Genomic DNA, 16,799 nt, shown 5'->3' on the forward strand with positions numbered 1-16,799 from the left:
CCGCGGGGCATAGGCTCTGTGGTTCGCAGAACGGACACCTGCAGCTGTAATTTAAATGAAGTAATATTGGAATACACATCTCCATAATATCAGCTAGTTTAATTTCTTACATACATAATTAAATGTAACTTACTCAGTAGTGGGGCGTTGGGTGTTTGCCGGGCCTCCTGGATCCAAAGGTTCAGTTGGTCCTGCTTGCATCTCTTCAGGTCCGCATGGTGGTGATGGACCTGCTCACCAGTCCTTGGAATCCCTGTGGCACTGGTGAGATCATGAGCCAACCGGTCCGATGCCTTGGCCCTGTATGCTCCCCAGAGGACCTGGCCCTGCATGAGTTGGGCCTCACGATTATGGACTAGGAGCCAGACCATGTACCTGGACTCCTCAACACCCCACCTCTGTGCTCGAAAGCAACTACCCTCTCCTACTCCTGTCATTCTGCCTGCAGGTCAGTTCTACAATCGTTTATGCTGTGTATTGCCTATGGGGATTATATAGTCCGTTTTCCCCGCACATATCTGTGATTGGCCATTTTGGAATTGTATCAACTTCAGTAAACCTGCATTGTCATGCTCCAGTTTGTATTCATTCCTATATATTAGCTATTATTGCATTTAAAGGTACTGCTGTCATGGCTTAGTGGTTCTGTACCTTGACTATGGTGTATAGTATCCGGGGTTCGAACCTGGCCACTGCTTTTTATTTTTCATGACTGTCTAGACATGCTGAGGGGTGTGTCTGTGTAAAGGCAGTTTTGATATGGCTTGCTCAACGTTGCCCATCGGTTAGCTTGTTTGCGCGGTGTGCAGCTCCGCAAACAGGGTACGCTGGTTTAAGCCTCATTTGGCTATCAGCACGCATATTATGCTCAGCTCAGGTAGGGGCACATAGATTTAGCATGTTAAACCACTGCTCAGCTACGGGCACTCATTTTGCACCAGTTAAACCACTGCTCATCTACAGGCAGATGCACTCACCCTGTTAAACTGTAGCTCAGCTATGGGCACATCTGGCATTTTTTATTCTTTTGTTACCTCACATTTCTTCAATATAAATGGGCTATTTCATTACATTTTACATAAATTGTGGTTTTATGTGTACATATTTGTCAGGGACTTGTTTCCTGCTTATTTTGCTAATAAAAAAAAAATTGGTGTGGTGGGGGCTCAAATCATGAATGCCTGCTCTTCAGCCAACATCTCTACCGCTACGCTATTGCTTCCTGGCTTATTTTGCATATTTAGTTCTTATATGCTTTCACACTGACTGCTAACTGTAGCTGCGCTACGGGCACGCCCGCGCAAATGAGCGCACTCACGGTTAAACATTTTTACAATTTAAAAGAAATATATAACATGTTTATTTAGATGTTTTCTGTTCATAGTCTGTGGGGGCATGTGTTGTGTTCTGTTTATTCACATTTCCCTGGACACTGTCGTGGGTGTTTACTTTGGGAACTTTTCCTCTTCTGGGGCGTGTCCGCTTACAAGGCTCGGCCTACGGACACGCCCCCTATTGTCTTACACGGACCGTGTTGGCCTTAAGTGTGATTCAGCATGCTCTCATGAATATGCAGAGCATGCTGACATCACTCCGTTTAACTGCAGCCTCTGTGTATGAGTTATAACTCTTACACGGAGTCTTCGTGAATCCTGCCCATTATCACTTTAGATGAACTGTGTGTAAATAAAGTGAATGCAAAAAAAAACAGTACTGAATGAAGTAAGTTACCAATTTTGAAAAATGTTTACATAGGTGGGAGGCTTGTAATGCTTTATTCTATACAACTGGTAACTTTTCTATTACATGAGCATCTGAGTGGTACAGAGATACCAATACCATTCACCACTAAGACTAAAATTATAAGTGACTACGCCCGGACAGATAAAAGCACCCTTAGCCTGGTCTGCGAAGTAAGGAAATTCATCTAGTATCTACAAGGAATTAAGTTTATACTGCTGCTGATAAACCATGCCAGATGTTTTTATCCACAAAAAGGCATGAATGATGCCCACATATAGCCTGCAGTTCTGGTCAGTATTACAGGTGGTACACACATGGTACTGAATATAAAAACATAAGATTGCATGATAGTGTTGAAGGACTGTTGTTATATGTGCAAGCTGCTAGCATACATAAACTACACAACACTCTCTTATTGGGTTGTAGCTCTCTAGACCCATTCCAATGCAACATAAATAACATTACTCAAAGAAACTTTGGCTGACCAGTGTCTACTATATAATGCCTGCAAGGCCTGCTTATATTTAATAAGCAATAAAGTCTAAACCACAGCCAGTCCCCCCAAGGTACAGAGTGCTATCTGTGAAGCCTCAGTGAGTGGTTGTGGTGAACCAAATAATAGGATGCTCTCTACAATGAGGTTCTGTGAATCCAGATGCAGTAACAACCACCTCCACTGTTTGAACACCCCTGGACTTTTATTCAAAAATCCCTCTTCATCCACATCAATTCCTAACTCTCACAACAGTTTTCTTCAAGACTACAGTCAGAACAACATAAACTCCACCCCACTACACCATTTGACCATCACCTTTTCTAATCCAAAACAACATCCACCAAACACTGAAGAATAATTTAATAGGTGCAAACGATCTCCACCCCTTATTTTTACTCCTCTGCAAAGACCATATGCTCACTCCACTTAAACATGTATACAGCCTTTACCTGACAAAACACCATGCAAAAATAATGACAAAATACCACTGGCAACTCCATCCCAAAAAATCTCAAAACCTACCTCAGCAAATGAATTCAAATTATTTCTATATTGCCAAAACAGGTGTATCTGAAAACAAAACATATACACTACTGTAAAAATACATCTAAACCTGTCAAGTACTGTCTATCAACAAGTCCTGTGGCCTGACAGAAGCACTATGGCTGGCTCTACACTCTCACTGATGACATTCTTCAAGCCTTTGCCCAGTCCATTTAGACTCCCTTCTCCAAGCAGATGTTAATATAACAGCAATACAATGGTCCATTTTAAAATGTAAACAGGTAATACCTCTTCCCAATCTGCTGAAATCATCAAAAGTGTACCAAAGACCACAGTGTTCTGCCCCATTCCTTTCCTCGCTTTTGCTAAGAAGTTCCCTGCTGACTTTCCCCTCTTACCAATTATTCTACCCACGGATGACATTGTAACTCACAGGGCTAATAGCTCATCCAATGTAATTAAAATTGTGCTCAAACGTGATCTATCACAACTCTGTTATTGGTTAAATCATAAGCTTATCCTCAGGATCAACAAAACAAAATCCATGCTGTTTCAGTACTACTCAGAAAACATCCAAATAATCAATTGAAACTTTCTGTAAAACAACCACAAAGAATTGAAAAATGCAACAGTTCAAATGCCTGGACAACTGGCTTGACCCTAATCTTAACTTTCTACAAGTTATTCAATTTACAAAATCAAAAGTTTGCAAACTCTTACTTTCTCCCCCCAGAAGGGAGAGTGGAAAAAGGAAAAAAAGAGTACTCTTCCATCAGGAAGAATATGGATTTCACTTCATCACGTCTGCAAACAACTGTCAATAATATCTGCAAGTTCATTACCCTCTCCTCCATAAAGAACAGCACTGTACCACACTCTTAAAAGTAAAGTGATTTCTCATCACTGCAGGTCCATGTTTCATTTCTACTACGAATCACTGACTTCCACCATGCTGACAATCCAAAATGTCCCCCCCCAAAAAATAGTAATAACACCCAAAACACAGACCCCCCCCCCATGTAAAGGAAAAGCCCACCCAAACTTATATGTACCAACTCCATGGTCACACCAACTCGAAGAAGGGATAAATCTACAAACAATGTGAATCATTGTCAGTGCACACTTAAAAACTACTCCAACAATGATTTCCTATAGACAGCAATGTTTGACTTTATGCTTTTCAGTATTTTTTTGTGTGGGCAACTGATGCTCTGGGAATTTCACCACAACCACTCATTGAGGAGTCACATGCTTCTCGTGGCCTCCTTAATCTTTAAACTTCTCATTTGGAGCCATTTTCCTTTTTCTTTTGGCAGATTATCCAAAAAGACCTTCACACCCCATAGTGAAGTACATAAAACAAATAATGCCTACTCTCTTCTAACTAAAGAGATATGGGAGTCCCTCCCAAATAACACAAAGACCATTAATATTTACCAAACATTTAGAAAGCAACTCAAACAATATGTGTTCAAACCAGGCAAATGCTTCATGGACGATATTATAATCTAACATTACCCTCAAAACTTTCCACCATTTTCACTTTTTTAACTTCCATTTATTTTAATACTTTCTCACAATAGTGTACTAAAATAACTCCCCTCCCAGCAGTGGCTCCAGACTCCTTTTCTTGCAGGGTCACATTAGGGGCATGTTAGCTAGCTGGTGGGCCACATAAGACATGTGAAAAATAAATAAAACACCAAAAATATATATCAATAATGTATCGAATACATGATGCATGGAAATAAACCCGTATTCCACTGTTAAACATCAAAGACCATTTCCCCATTTCCCTATGAAAAGCTGTGAATGCCATGATCTTACACTTCTTGGCAATGAACACAACACAGAAATACTGCTTGTCATGTTCAAATTTGGATGAAGGGCTGGTATATTACTGTGTAACAAGTCAAGGGTGTAGCTACCAATACAACAGAGGAGAGGAAATGTCATGCACAAAAACATTTGTTCCTCGGAAAGAGAAGTAACATCATTAGCAAAAATTTGAAAACAGAAAGTCGGCCTTATTTTGTTCTGTGCTGCATTTCAAGGATATTTTTAAACAAATACAGCATATTTTGCCAACATTCAATATAAAACAAATATCATCTCAGTGCACAAACTGATGAATAGCAAAGTAGATTAAATGCCCATTCAAAGTTTTTTTGAAGTGGAAGCAAGCGTGGTCAGTTAACATGTCTTGAATTAAATGGTAGTTCAAATGGAGAGATGATGAAATAAGCAAGAAAAGCAGACCAGTATTACTCCAACGGAGTTATCCTTGGTGAGTACCTTCATGTGGTGCATCTTGTTTTCACAAAATCTCACCAAGATGACACTGATATATAGACTGCAGCTTGTGTAGTGTATATCATGGACAGAGGTAGATTAGAAAATAAGAAAAGACAGCTAGGTACACAATCCCCAGGATAAAAAGTGCCCAATCCTGCTGTGCACATTGGTCCCAGGACTGGAAAAATGGTATTATAAGGTAGTAGAAGAAACATTCCTACAATTAGGTTAGGCCAGGATCAGGGAAATGGTGGCCTCCCTTTTGAAGAAGGAAGTGGCAATCACAAAAACTGGCAGGTCAAAAACAGCCATAAAGATGACAGAATGCACTACTAAGGATAATGAACAAATTATGTATTTGTTACCACTATGCAAGCTACCCAGAATTTCCATATAGAAGGTATTCAGAAAGATTAAGAGAGAAATTAGAGGACAGAAAAATGCTTGCACAAGAAAAACTACCAAAAGCTTCAAATGCATATCTGCATCCATTAATACAACAGACCCATGAAAAACATTACATAGACTAAGGAAATTTGGGACACCTGGAAAAAGAAACAACAGAGGAAGTGCGAAAATATAAAGAATAAAACAAAGAGATTTTCAAAAGGTATAAAAAAGAAACATAGGCATGGGAAATAAAAATAAATTTGATATGGTGTAATATTTGTGCAAAGGAAAAAGTCAAACTAATCAGTACAAAAAAAGCAGCTTCAAAGATATTTGAAGAGAAATGCAGGCAAAGACATCCAGGTATGGAAACCTTCACAATGCAAAAAATAAGAATACAAAGGGGGAATGAAGACCAGAGGGTTATTAAGGTAGAAGCTAAATAAATAGAAATAGAAGTTATGAAATACCTGCAAAGTGAAGGAATTAGTGTAGAAAATCCAACACAGGGTATGTCACAGCATGATAGAACAACGAGTCCCCAAATTAAAGAGAAACGGGTGGAGCAGGAGACATCAGAAGTAGAAGTACAGATATGGGAAAGAAAAACAGATTTGATATGATGCAATATTTATGCAAAGGAGAATGTCAAACTAGTCCTTACAAAAAGCAGCTCCAAAGATATTTGAAGAGAAATATTGGCAAAGACATCCAGATATGAAAAATTTCACAATATATAAAAAAATAAGAAAACAAAGGGTGAATGAAGAAGAGATGATTAGTAAAGTAGAAGTCAAAGAAATAGAAACTGAAATTATGTATTACCTGCAAAGTAAAGGATTAAGTGCACAAAATTCAACACCGGTAATGTCACAGCCTGATAGAACAGCGAATCACCAAACTATGGAGAAACAGGTGGAATAGAAGGCTTCTGATGGCTTACTAAATGAAGATGCTCTGGAGCCTTCAGTAGGAAACCGGTACAAAGGTTAGTTGAAGTTGCACAGTAAGGGAAGGAGCAGGAACTCTGTTGCAGGCAATGTTGTGAAGGGATGGGCCAATGAGTTCCAATATAAAGGAGCAGTTGATGATGCAGGATGCAACTGAAGAGGATATGTCATGAGAAGATTTTCTGGAATGTTTTATAGAATGTCTGCAGGAAATGGAGAGCAAAGAATGTGCCCTCAGTTTTTAAGAAAAGGATCTAAGTGAAGAGTTGCTTGATTTAATAGAAATGGGTAGACATGTTAATATCAATGAAAGAAATGTATTACAAAAAGTAAATAAGACCCAATATGTTAGAAATTTGATTAAACAGATGAACAAAGTAATCTCGACTATTATTAGAAATTAATGTTTTATAACAGAAGTAAATAGGATGTATTACTGTGCAGCAAAATTAATAACAGATAAGATTTTACCACAAATGCATAAAGCAATGCAGGAAGGGAAGATAAATAAAATGCCATCATGGAAGCATCAAATAGAGAAAACTATAAAGCAATTAAAGTGTCACTGTTAGAAGAATACAGAAGAGGGAACAGATCAACAAAATGCTTAGAAAGATAGACATGGTAAAAGCAACGTACAGCATCAGAACATGCCATAATCTGTTCCACACTATTGCAAATAATAAACTAAAGCTATCAGCAGAGGCAGAAAAAATAGAAGGTATGCAGATAAATATGAAGAAAATGTGCAAAATAAGCAATATATTGATTATTAAAAAAAGGTTTTATAGAAAACTGGGAAACAAAGCAAAAGAAATAGAAACACCACAAAAGAAGAAGAAATAGATAAATTTTGCAGAAGTATCTATGAACACCATGTGGAACATAACAAAGATGCTGAATAGATAGAAGAATTAAAATAAACAGTAGAGTTCAAATGTACAGGATATGAAATAGGATGAAGAAACAGCCAGAGAAACTGAAACAAAATCAGGAAAATCTCATAATTGGAAACATCTAGGCCAGAGATGTAGTACCTAAATTCTTGCTAAAAGTATTAACATCTCTACCCAAAGATTTAGCACTGATTAAGAATTACTTATAGGAGCATCCCAAACAGACACCAACATTTTCAACAACAGGAAAAACAATACTATTATGAGTGAACCTGTAAGCTATCCTAAAAACTATAAATCAATAACTTGCTTTCCGACAATGACAAACTATATACCAGAAATGATGTAGACAGAGTTTACAGACATTTAGAAAAAAAACTCAGTCATGGCAGTAGAACAAAAGGATAACTCTCTGGCAATGTCCCTGTTCCAAACCTGATTAACCACTATCATTTACCTTTCTCTTACCTCACTATAAAATGGACATGTATCCAGTCGGACTCTCCCGGTTAACAAATGTAAAATAAATAAAAAATAAATAATAACAAAAAAAAGTGCTGTGGGAAAAAGGATCATTTGTTGCTAAGTAAAGCCATAATACAGAATTGTACACAGGGGAAGAATGACATGGCTAGAGTACAAAATAGCATTTGATAGCATCCCGTGCTCATGGATAATGGAGTGCTTACAGATGTACACAATACATTCTAAAGTAATCAATCACATTATACTGACCATGAAACAGTGGTTAACCACTTTGTGTTTAAGCCATGATTAATGACAAATTATTATCCCAGGGATAACAATTTAAAGGGGGATATTCCAGGGTGATTCTTTGTCACTGCTTTTGGTTTGCCTTTTTCTTAACCCATTAAGTTATTTACTTAACAATTTAGATCATGTCTGCAATTTGGCTTCCAGAAAATAACTTTACTTAAAAACGTCTCATCTGTTTTTTGTGAGTTAGTTAAAACTGTACATTCCTTTAGATGAGGAGTTAAAAAAACAATTGCAATCGGTTAAAACTTTCTCAGATGATATGAGAATGTCATTTGGTCTTGATAAATGTGCAAAAGCAATGTTTAAAGCAGGAAAGTTGCAGTACCAAAAAATATCAATTTGGGATAGGAACATGATATAAAGGAACTTGAGCAGGAGGCAATATATAGGTATTTGGGAACTGATGATGGATCAGCAATAAAACATGAAGAAATGCAAATAAAACTCAGTAAGGAAAATTTTAGAAGACCAAAACTAAGATTGAAAACAGCCTTTATATCTAGGAATGAGGTCCAAGTTATAAACAAATATGCTCTTCCTGTTTTAACATACAGTTTTGTTGTGGCTGATGAGTCCCTAAAGGTTTTGGATCAGTTGGACAGGAAAACAGGAAAATGCTTCATGTTTATTAAGTGATATATATATATATATATATATATATATATATATATATATATATATATATATATATATATACAAATTATTGTATACCAAGATTATATATTTCTCACTGTGAAGGAGGTATGGGTCTCTTCCAGATTGATTACATGTAATGAGCTGCAGTCATTGGACTGCAAACATATCTGTTGACCTCATCAGATCCAAACATAGTGAAAGTTTACAAATTTGAGGAGAGGAAGTCTAAAATGACCTGTTTGCTTAGTTTATAAGAAGCATTTCAATGTGAATCAGGAATGGAAATCAAATCAAAAGTATACAAAAGTCAGACAGCAACTGAATATGCCAAAAAAAAAGAGAGAGAATGAAAAAGAGAAAGATCAGATGAGAAGGAAAGTAATATCGTAAAGCCATAATTATAATAGCTTTTATAGAGATCTCCTGGAACTACCTCATGATGGTCAGGATCTGGCGCAGGAATGGTTAAGGAGAAGTGAGTTGAAACCAAAAGATGAAAGGTTAATAATGGCAGTCCAGGATAGTGGGTACATACACATTGTTTTACAAAGTGCATTGAACATGTAGGAGAAACAGACAAATGTAGGCCCTATAAAAAAGAATTGGAAATAGTCGCACATCTTCTTGTTGGGTGTGATACACTCATGGCAGAAGGGCTTGTGTGCTGAAAGGCACAGTAATGTGGCAAGAGTGTTACACTGGGGATTGTACAAACTGTACAATATAGAAGTAGCTGAGAAGCATCAGAAACATGTACCACAAAATGTTTATTTATTTAACATTTGTTTACGAGGATGGTCCGACTGGACAACAATGTCCATTTTCAGTGGAGGCCCGAGAAGAAAAGCTCCAGCAAAGTACATTTTTACTAATACAGGTCTACTACAACAAATAAAAAGTTTACTATACAGCGTATAGTATCTACTTACAGTTATACAGAATTATGGTGTATCTCATGGGATCACCTTTTGCCAACAGTTCAAAAATTAGATGTGAGAAAACCAGATATAACAGTTCAAGAAAAAAGACAAAAGTAGCATTGATCAATGAAATTGCTGCTCCTAGTGATTACAGTTCTTAACGTATAGAGTCACAAAGTCATAAAATTTTAGAATTTTCAGACAGAAACATGAGCATTGTGGAAGAAAGATATCCAGAAAGTTCCACTAGTAGTGGGAGCAATGGGTCTAATAAAAAAGAATCTATAGCTGTACTTAGATATGCTACCAATACATGTAACACCATATGAATTGTAGGAGTCAATCCTGGGCACATTGCGGGTGCTAAAGATCACTTTTGGCTAACATCAAAGACTGAAACAATACTAATTTCATGAAATTTAATTATATCCTGACTTAGGAATGCAGTCCATTCCTGTCATGGTATTAGAAACCCAAAAGACTTTGAGAAATTAAAGTTAGTTATGACACCCCAAGAGGAATGTGGAAAAGGGTCTGTCAGAATTTGGATTAAAAGTGGAAATCTTAAAACTTGTAGTTCAACTAGTTTGTTTTGTTGAGCATTTACACTTACTGTTAAAGATGCAAGAGGTTTTAGAACACAGATCATAGTAATTCAGACAAAAATAATGAAATGAAAATAGGTTCCAGAAGCTATGCAAGATACCTTTGACTCCACTACTACCTTTCTCTTTACATGAAGGTTAACAAAAGAAAAAAAAAATCAAGATTTCCTATATCGAGCATGAATCATACAAAGGAGTCTTGAAGTGGATTCTAGGGAAAAATTCCAAGATAATTTTACAGGGGCAGATCCATTGAGATATAATAATCATAACCACTAATGATTCTGATGCATTAAAATAAAGTACAAAGATATAATGAAGTAACTGACATGCAGTGGAAACCATAATTTGTTTAAGAAATAATCCACGACTGTGTATGGGTAGATCAGGATTTACCCACGGTTAGTGTGGTTTGATCATGAGAGCGAAGCCTGAGTGATTAAACAAAGCCAAATGTGGGGCAAAAAGGACACATCGTGTGTATGTTCCAAACTTAGCTATGAGAAAGCTGCCAAAACATTTATTAGTAAGATGCAGTCCTACCAGCAGAAAAAGTTGATCCTGACAAAACAGTGCAAAAGGGTAAAGTATTAAAAGTTGGACAGTCAAGAGTTTGTGGAAAGTGATTATTCACTGTGTTTGTAGAAAGAGACTATTGACTGTATACCGGGCAGTAATTAAACAAATTTATTCCAGTAATCAAGGAATGTCAAGAGGCAGGTGTGAGATTCAAGCTGCTGTATCCAGCTATCTTCAGAATATTTTTTCCTGGAAGATCAAAGTCATTTTTGATGCAGAAGAGGCTAAGGGGAAATACAAATGTTTGTCCAGCAAGGGGTGAGTCATCAAACAGAAGGGGTCTCTACTTCTTATTCTTCTGATGGTAAGGTTAATACTGAGACATAACCAGTGAAACTTTTACCAGTGTTCCAAAAAAAAATGCTTGAGAGACAGAACAAAGAACAGGAGTTAACTAGAGGAATTAGGACTACCTTGGACTCGAACTGGAGTCTGGGGTTGGGGGAAACAGGAAGTAGACCAGGAACACTGAAATTAGTGAATAACTGTGAGACTATAAAGCATCAATTACATTTGTGAAATATGGCTTTACAAGAAAAAGTGGGCAGAGAAAGATTGGATTTTTGTTGACTCTGTTAAACTTGTTGGGATACTGACAGGCATATGCCTGCTTCATGTTATTAATGTTTGGAAGGATGCTGAAAAAAAAAAAAAAGAAAGATGGAAAAAGTAACTAAGTTAAACAATTTTGGTTTTTAACAGTATTTATATAAAATTTTATGATGTTGCAGTGTCGGTGGTGCAACACTTACCTTTGATGCAGAAGGCTGTAGGTTATATTCCCACGCCAGGTAGATCCATTACTAACACTGCACTACATCATAAGGGGGCGATGCACTCCTGAGTGTGTTATCCAATGGATAAAATGTTAAACCAAGGCCCCATCTCCATGAATGGTGGTAGCTCATGGGTATGTAAAATATCCCATGGCACCTATTGAAAAGCACAAGGGTTTTTTATTTAAAAAAGGTTATATACAATACAATTTACAAACTTACATATTTACATGTTTATACAGTGTACAAATTTCCATTCCTTTCTGTTATTGTCATACAGTCATAGATATCTTACATTTAATTATTGTTTAACTTCTATCTTCATTATCTAATTTGACCCCCACATCTTTTTCCCCAACCACCATCTAATTTTTCTTAAAGTTAGTGCTAATCTTCATTTACCATTAAACATAATTTCATTTAGCCTTTCATTCCAAATGGTCCACACAGCATACAATAATATTTTATCTATTTTACCAACATCCATCCATCCATCCACAACCCGTTTTCCCATTTTTGCACATGGGTTCAGGGTGTCACTTCAACAATAACAATCTTCTAGAGCCAAGGTTTATACCACTGATTAATATCTATACATAATTTGACAATCATCTAGTGCCAAGGTTTACACCAATGGTTAATATCTATACATAATAATATCCATATTTATTTAATTTACCTCCTTTATATTTTCAAAGAAATTTCCTTTACATAATTTGTCCCACAATTTTGCAGCCCTTATGCATTTTAATAAAAAGTGTTCTGTAGTTTCTTCTTTACCACAATATGCACAAACTTTCACTGATTTTATGTCATATTCCCCATTACTGGTAATTTATTAATCTGCATAAAAAATCTTGACTTTCTACTTGCTTATTACAAAATGTTTTTCATACTTTTATAGCTTTACCTTTTTTATTCCCTAGCTCATCCCAAGGATTAGTATAATAATATTGTATCATGATAGTTTTATACCATATCCTCTAATTTTCTAGTTCATCAATTTTTATTTTCCACAAAATATTTTTTTCTTAATTATATGTCATTACTTCATTTAAACATAATTTTCCTCTTTTGAACTTTTTTTTACATATCCCAATGCCGCCTGCATTTGTAAATTTGTAAATTTAGTACAATTTTTCATTTTTATCATTTATCCAAAGCAAAACTTTATACAAATTCGAAGAAGCAGCATAATCAATTGGGTTTATTAATTCTAAACCTCCATCTTCCTTGTCTATGTATAAGACTCCTCTCTTAACTAGATTCAATCTTGAACCCCATATAAAAGAAAAAAATTACTTGTAGTATTCCTTTTGCATAGATTATTGGCAACATATAGGTACTAGCTAAATATACAGTCTTTCCCAGTATAACTAAATTAATCAAATAAACCTTTTTATTAAATGGTAGCATGTATGTTTTCCAAAAATAACAAGGACCCTTTATTTCATTTAGTAACCTATTCCATTGTTCCTCAGTTACATGTTTACCCCCAAATCTTATTCCTAATTCAGAGATTTATTTCATCAATAAAGGTACTCCTCCTATCTTTACTAAACCACAAAGTCCTTTACTTTTTTCTTTATTTAAAGTCATGTCTGTTATATTTAAACATTGATGTATATAATGACTTTTATCCAGACTTTGTTTCTTGTAATCAATATAATATCATCTGCATAAGTAAAAATGACTAGAATTTTTATCCCTTCATTGATAATATAAGTAGCACCTCTCATGCACAAATTTATTTCTCTGACTAATACATTCCTAGCCAATGTAAATAATAAAGTACACATAGAACATCCCTGACATATGCCATTCTTTATAGCTATTTCTTTGCTTAACCATCCATTCACTGAAATTCTTACTTTATTTTATATATATGCAGGACAACATACATTCTTAATTTTCTTACTAATGTTATACTCTTCCATAACTGTCCACAAAAGTTTATGTTGTACTGTATCAGAAGCTTTATTAAACTCTCCTTTCATGATTTTGATCTCATTGGTCCTGTTTATATTATCATCCACAATTCCCTTTGCTATGAAAAATAATTCTTGACATCCTTTTCCCTTTAAATTTTATATGTATTCTTCCAGAGTATTTTTCATTTTCCTTTCTATTCTCTTCTGAATTATTTTTCATAAAAATCTTATAATCTGGATTGTACTATACTATAATACTATAGGTTGCCAATTTTCAAGTTAATTTTTCTTCCTTTTTCCATACAAATTAAGTATACTTCTGCATAAATCTTTATACATAAAACAATCATGTAACCACTCAATCATAACTTTTAATAAATATTTTTCTGCCAATCTGTAAAATTCTTATACAATTGATATCCTATTCCATCTCATCCTGAAACTGACTGTAAATTAACTTTTCTAAGTACCTTATCTAATTCATATAAGGAAATCTCATTTTTCAATTCCTTGTTTTCTTGATCTGTCAATTTTTTTAAAATGCCATTCTTTTTGTACTTTCTTTCTATCTTGAAACATTTTTCATGACATAATTAATTACAGTATTCAGAATTTGTTCCTGAAATCTTCTTACCTCTCCTCTATCATCTTTAATTGCTCTCATTATATTAGTATTCTCTTTAACCATGCTACTCAAATAAGCTAATGCTTCTTCTTTTTTACCTTTTAAATATGTGTTTACTTAAATAGTAATTATTTTTAATTTTCTTTTGATTATTTTCATAAATTCTCCATACTGTCACATGATATTCTCCATTGTTCCTTTCCAAATACTTTTAAAACATCCATACACATTGTTTTATGAATTTTTCCACTTTTCTTACATCTGCCATTGTAAAAAAAAAAATTTTATATTTTTTCTTTCAAAGCTAGCCAGTACCCTGTTCATTTTTAGAACACACTCTAGTAGAAATCTATTTCCATAAATGCATGATTTTTTTTCATTTTTGTCCCATAACTTCCCATTTGTTCATTTTATTAATTTCCCAATCTAATATACTCCTTATTTTCTTGTATTTCTATCATATGGCTGAGTGATCTGAAAAGTTTGTTACAAGTATCTCTACCTTGGCTATATTTAAACCTTGTGATGTAATAAAATAATCTATGCCCATCTTACATGTACCACAACTATATGTCCACAAATTATTATTCCAAATCTCTAAATTGCCACATTTTAGAACTTCAAGAATGTTCTTACCATCATTCCTTCTCATATCACAATTAAAATCACTAGTTAATATTATATTCATACTAATTACCACAAAAAACTTTATGAAATGCATTTACATTTTCCATTTCTTTATTTTTAACATGCTATAATTCTATAAACCTAATTATGCCTGCAATTTACAATAGTTAATCTTCCCATCATTGCCAATACTATGTCCAATATTTTCAGAGACTTTCTACAAAGTGTAACTATGCCTGAATATAGTTAATTTCCTAGGTTCCATATTGTATCTCCTCCCCAAAGTTTCTTTGCAATCTATCTTCTTGTGTCAAAAATCTTAATTCTAATATTTTATGTCAGCATTGCAATTACTATACCAATTAGGATGCCTTTTCTTCTACTTATATTTTTGATACTATTTACATTTGCTGAAAGCCCAATGACGTTGTCATTATTGCTTTGTTTTAGTTTACCAGAAATTGTGTAAATTTGAAGTATTTATCTCATTTTTATTATCCATTTCATTTCTTTTTCTCTTTTGCAGTTATCATTTAAACTTTCTTTTTCTGTCTCTTACTCTTTTGCCAATAGAACTCCTTTTACCTTTCATTATTTTCCAAGTTATATCTTCCCCACCACGTATTTCAGAACCTTCTTCTCTGTTATCTTTTGTTTCATTTTTCTCTATCTTTCTTTTTTTACCCTGATCTTGCTTCCCTACTTCCTCTTTATCTTTTATTGGGACTGCTTCTTATCTTCATATCATGTCCTCACTTTTGCTTTCTTCTTCTTTCCATCCCCTTTCTCTAAATTACAATTTATTCATAATTGCCCCATCTTGTTACATTTATAACATTTCAATTCACACTTTTTTGTGACATGACCTGTTTCCCAACAAATATAACATTTGGTCTTATCACAGTTATTTATCAAATGATCATCTTTTCCAAGAAAAACACATTTTTAGTTGTCCTAAATATTATATAACCTCTTTTACCCTCTACATCTGTCATACCAGGGATATGAACATTCTTCTAATTCTCCATTGTGAGTACAATAAGGCAGCCCCATCCCCCATTCCATAATCCTCTGTTATCATGAAGGTTGCTAATGACCATAACCTCTTTATATAGTTTGTTTAAATGTCTCTTTAAAGTCTCTTTTTTAACCTCAGTTTGAAGTTGAACATGTATTTTATTTTTTGTTTGTCTGTGAAATGCTTTAACCACATAAGAATTCCATGGATTACATTTTTTGTTGTCATAGTCCCCCTAAAACTTTTTTAGAAAGAAAACAGCCAGTCTCAAAAAAAATTCACAAAATGTATCTTTATGAGCTCTTACCTCCTAAGCCTTCACTCCCAATGGGGCCATTAAATTATTCAAATTATCCCAAAAGTCATAACTGCCCATTTCTTTTTCTTCTTTGTTCTGAATTCTCACCATAAATTCCCTTTGGTTGTTGACATTTTCTTTCCTCTGTTCATCTCTCATCAGTTTCCCTGCAGTTTCTTTAACAGTCTTGGCATAAGATTTCTTTGTCTGGCAATCTTCTTCCAAAATATCTTTGGATTCCTCTAATTGAAATTTGTCCATAATTAACCCCATGAAAAATATTTTCCACTCTCTGACTTGCTCTGCCACAGTGATTCTCCCAAAATATCATCCCACAACCCTCCAGACTTGAGGGTTATAATAACATATACATCATTGCTTTGAAGATTTGCTTCTGATAAAACAAACAAATTCTTCTGAAACAACTCACCAGAATCTTGTAGAGCTTTAAACACTGCATTGGGACTCACCTCTGTGCTATCCACCATCTTGGATCTCCATGAGTGCTGTTCTTCCAGCTGCCACTGCACTAAGAATGGAATAAGCATGCTCCTATCAACTACTGGCAGTTCCCTGATGCCCTGGTCAAATTTTCCCTAATAGTATAAATATCACATTGGGTGTCCCCTGAAAAGAGGTTCCTAGCCTAGTCAACAAAGGATAAATAAAATAAATAAATGCAAAACTGCATGTGATATACTAAGGTATTTTTAGCAATTATTGTATATGA

Source organism: Protopterus annectens, chromosome 8.part1, assembly GCF_019279795.1.
Source record: "Protopterus annectens isolate FY-2018-M chromosome 8.part1, PAN1.0, whole genome shotgun sequence".
NCBI classification, from domain to species: Eukaryota; Metazoa; Chordata; order Ceratodontiformes; family Protopteridae; genus Protopterus; species Protopterus annectens.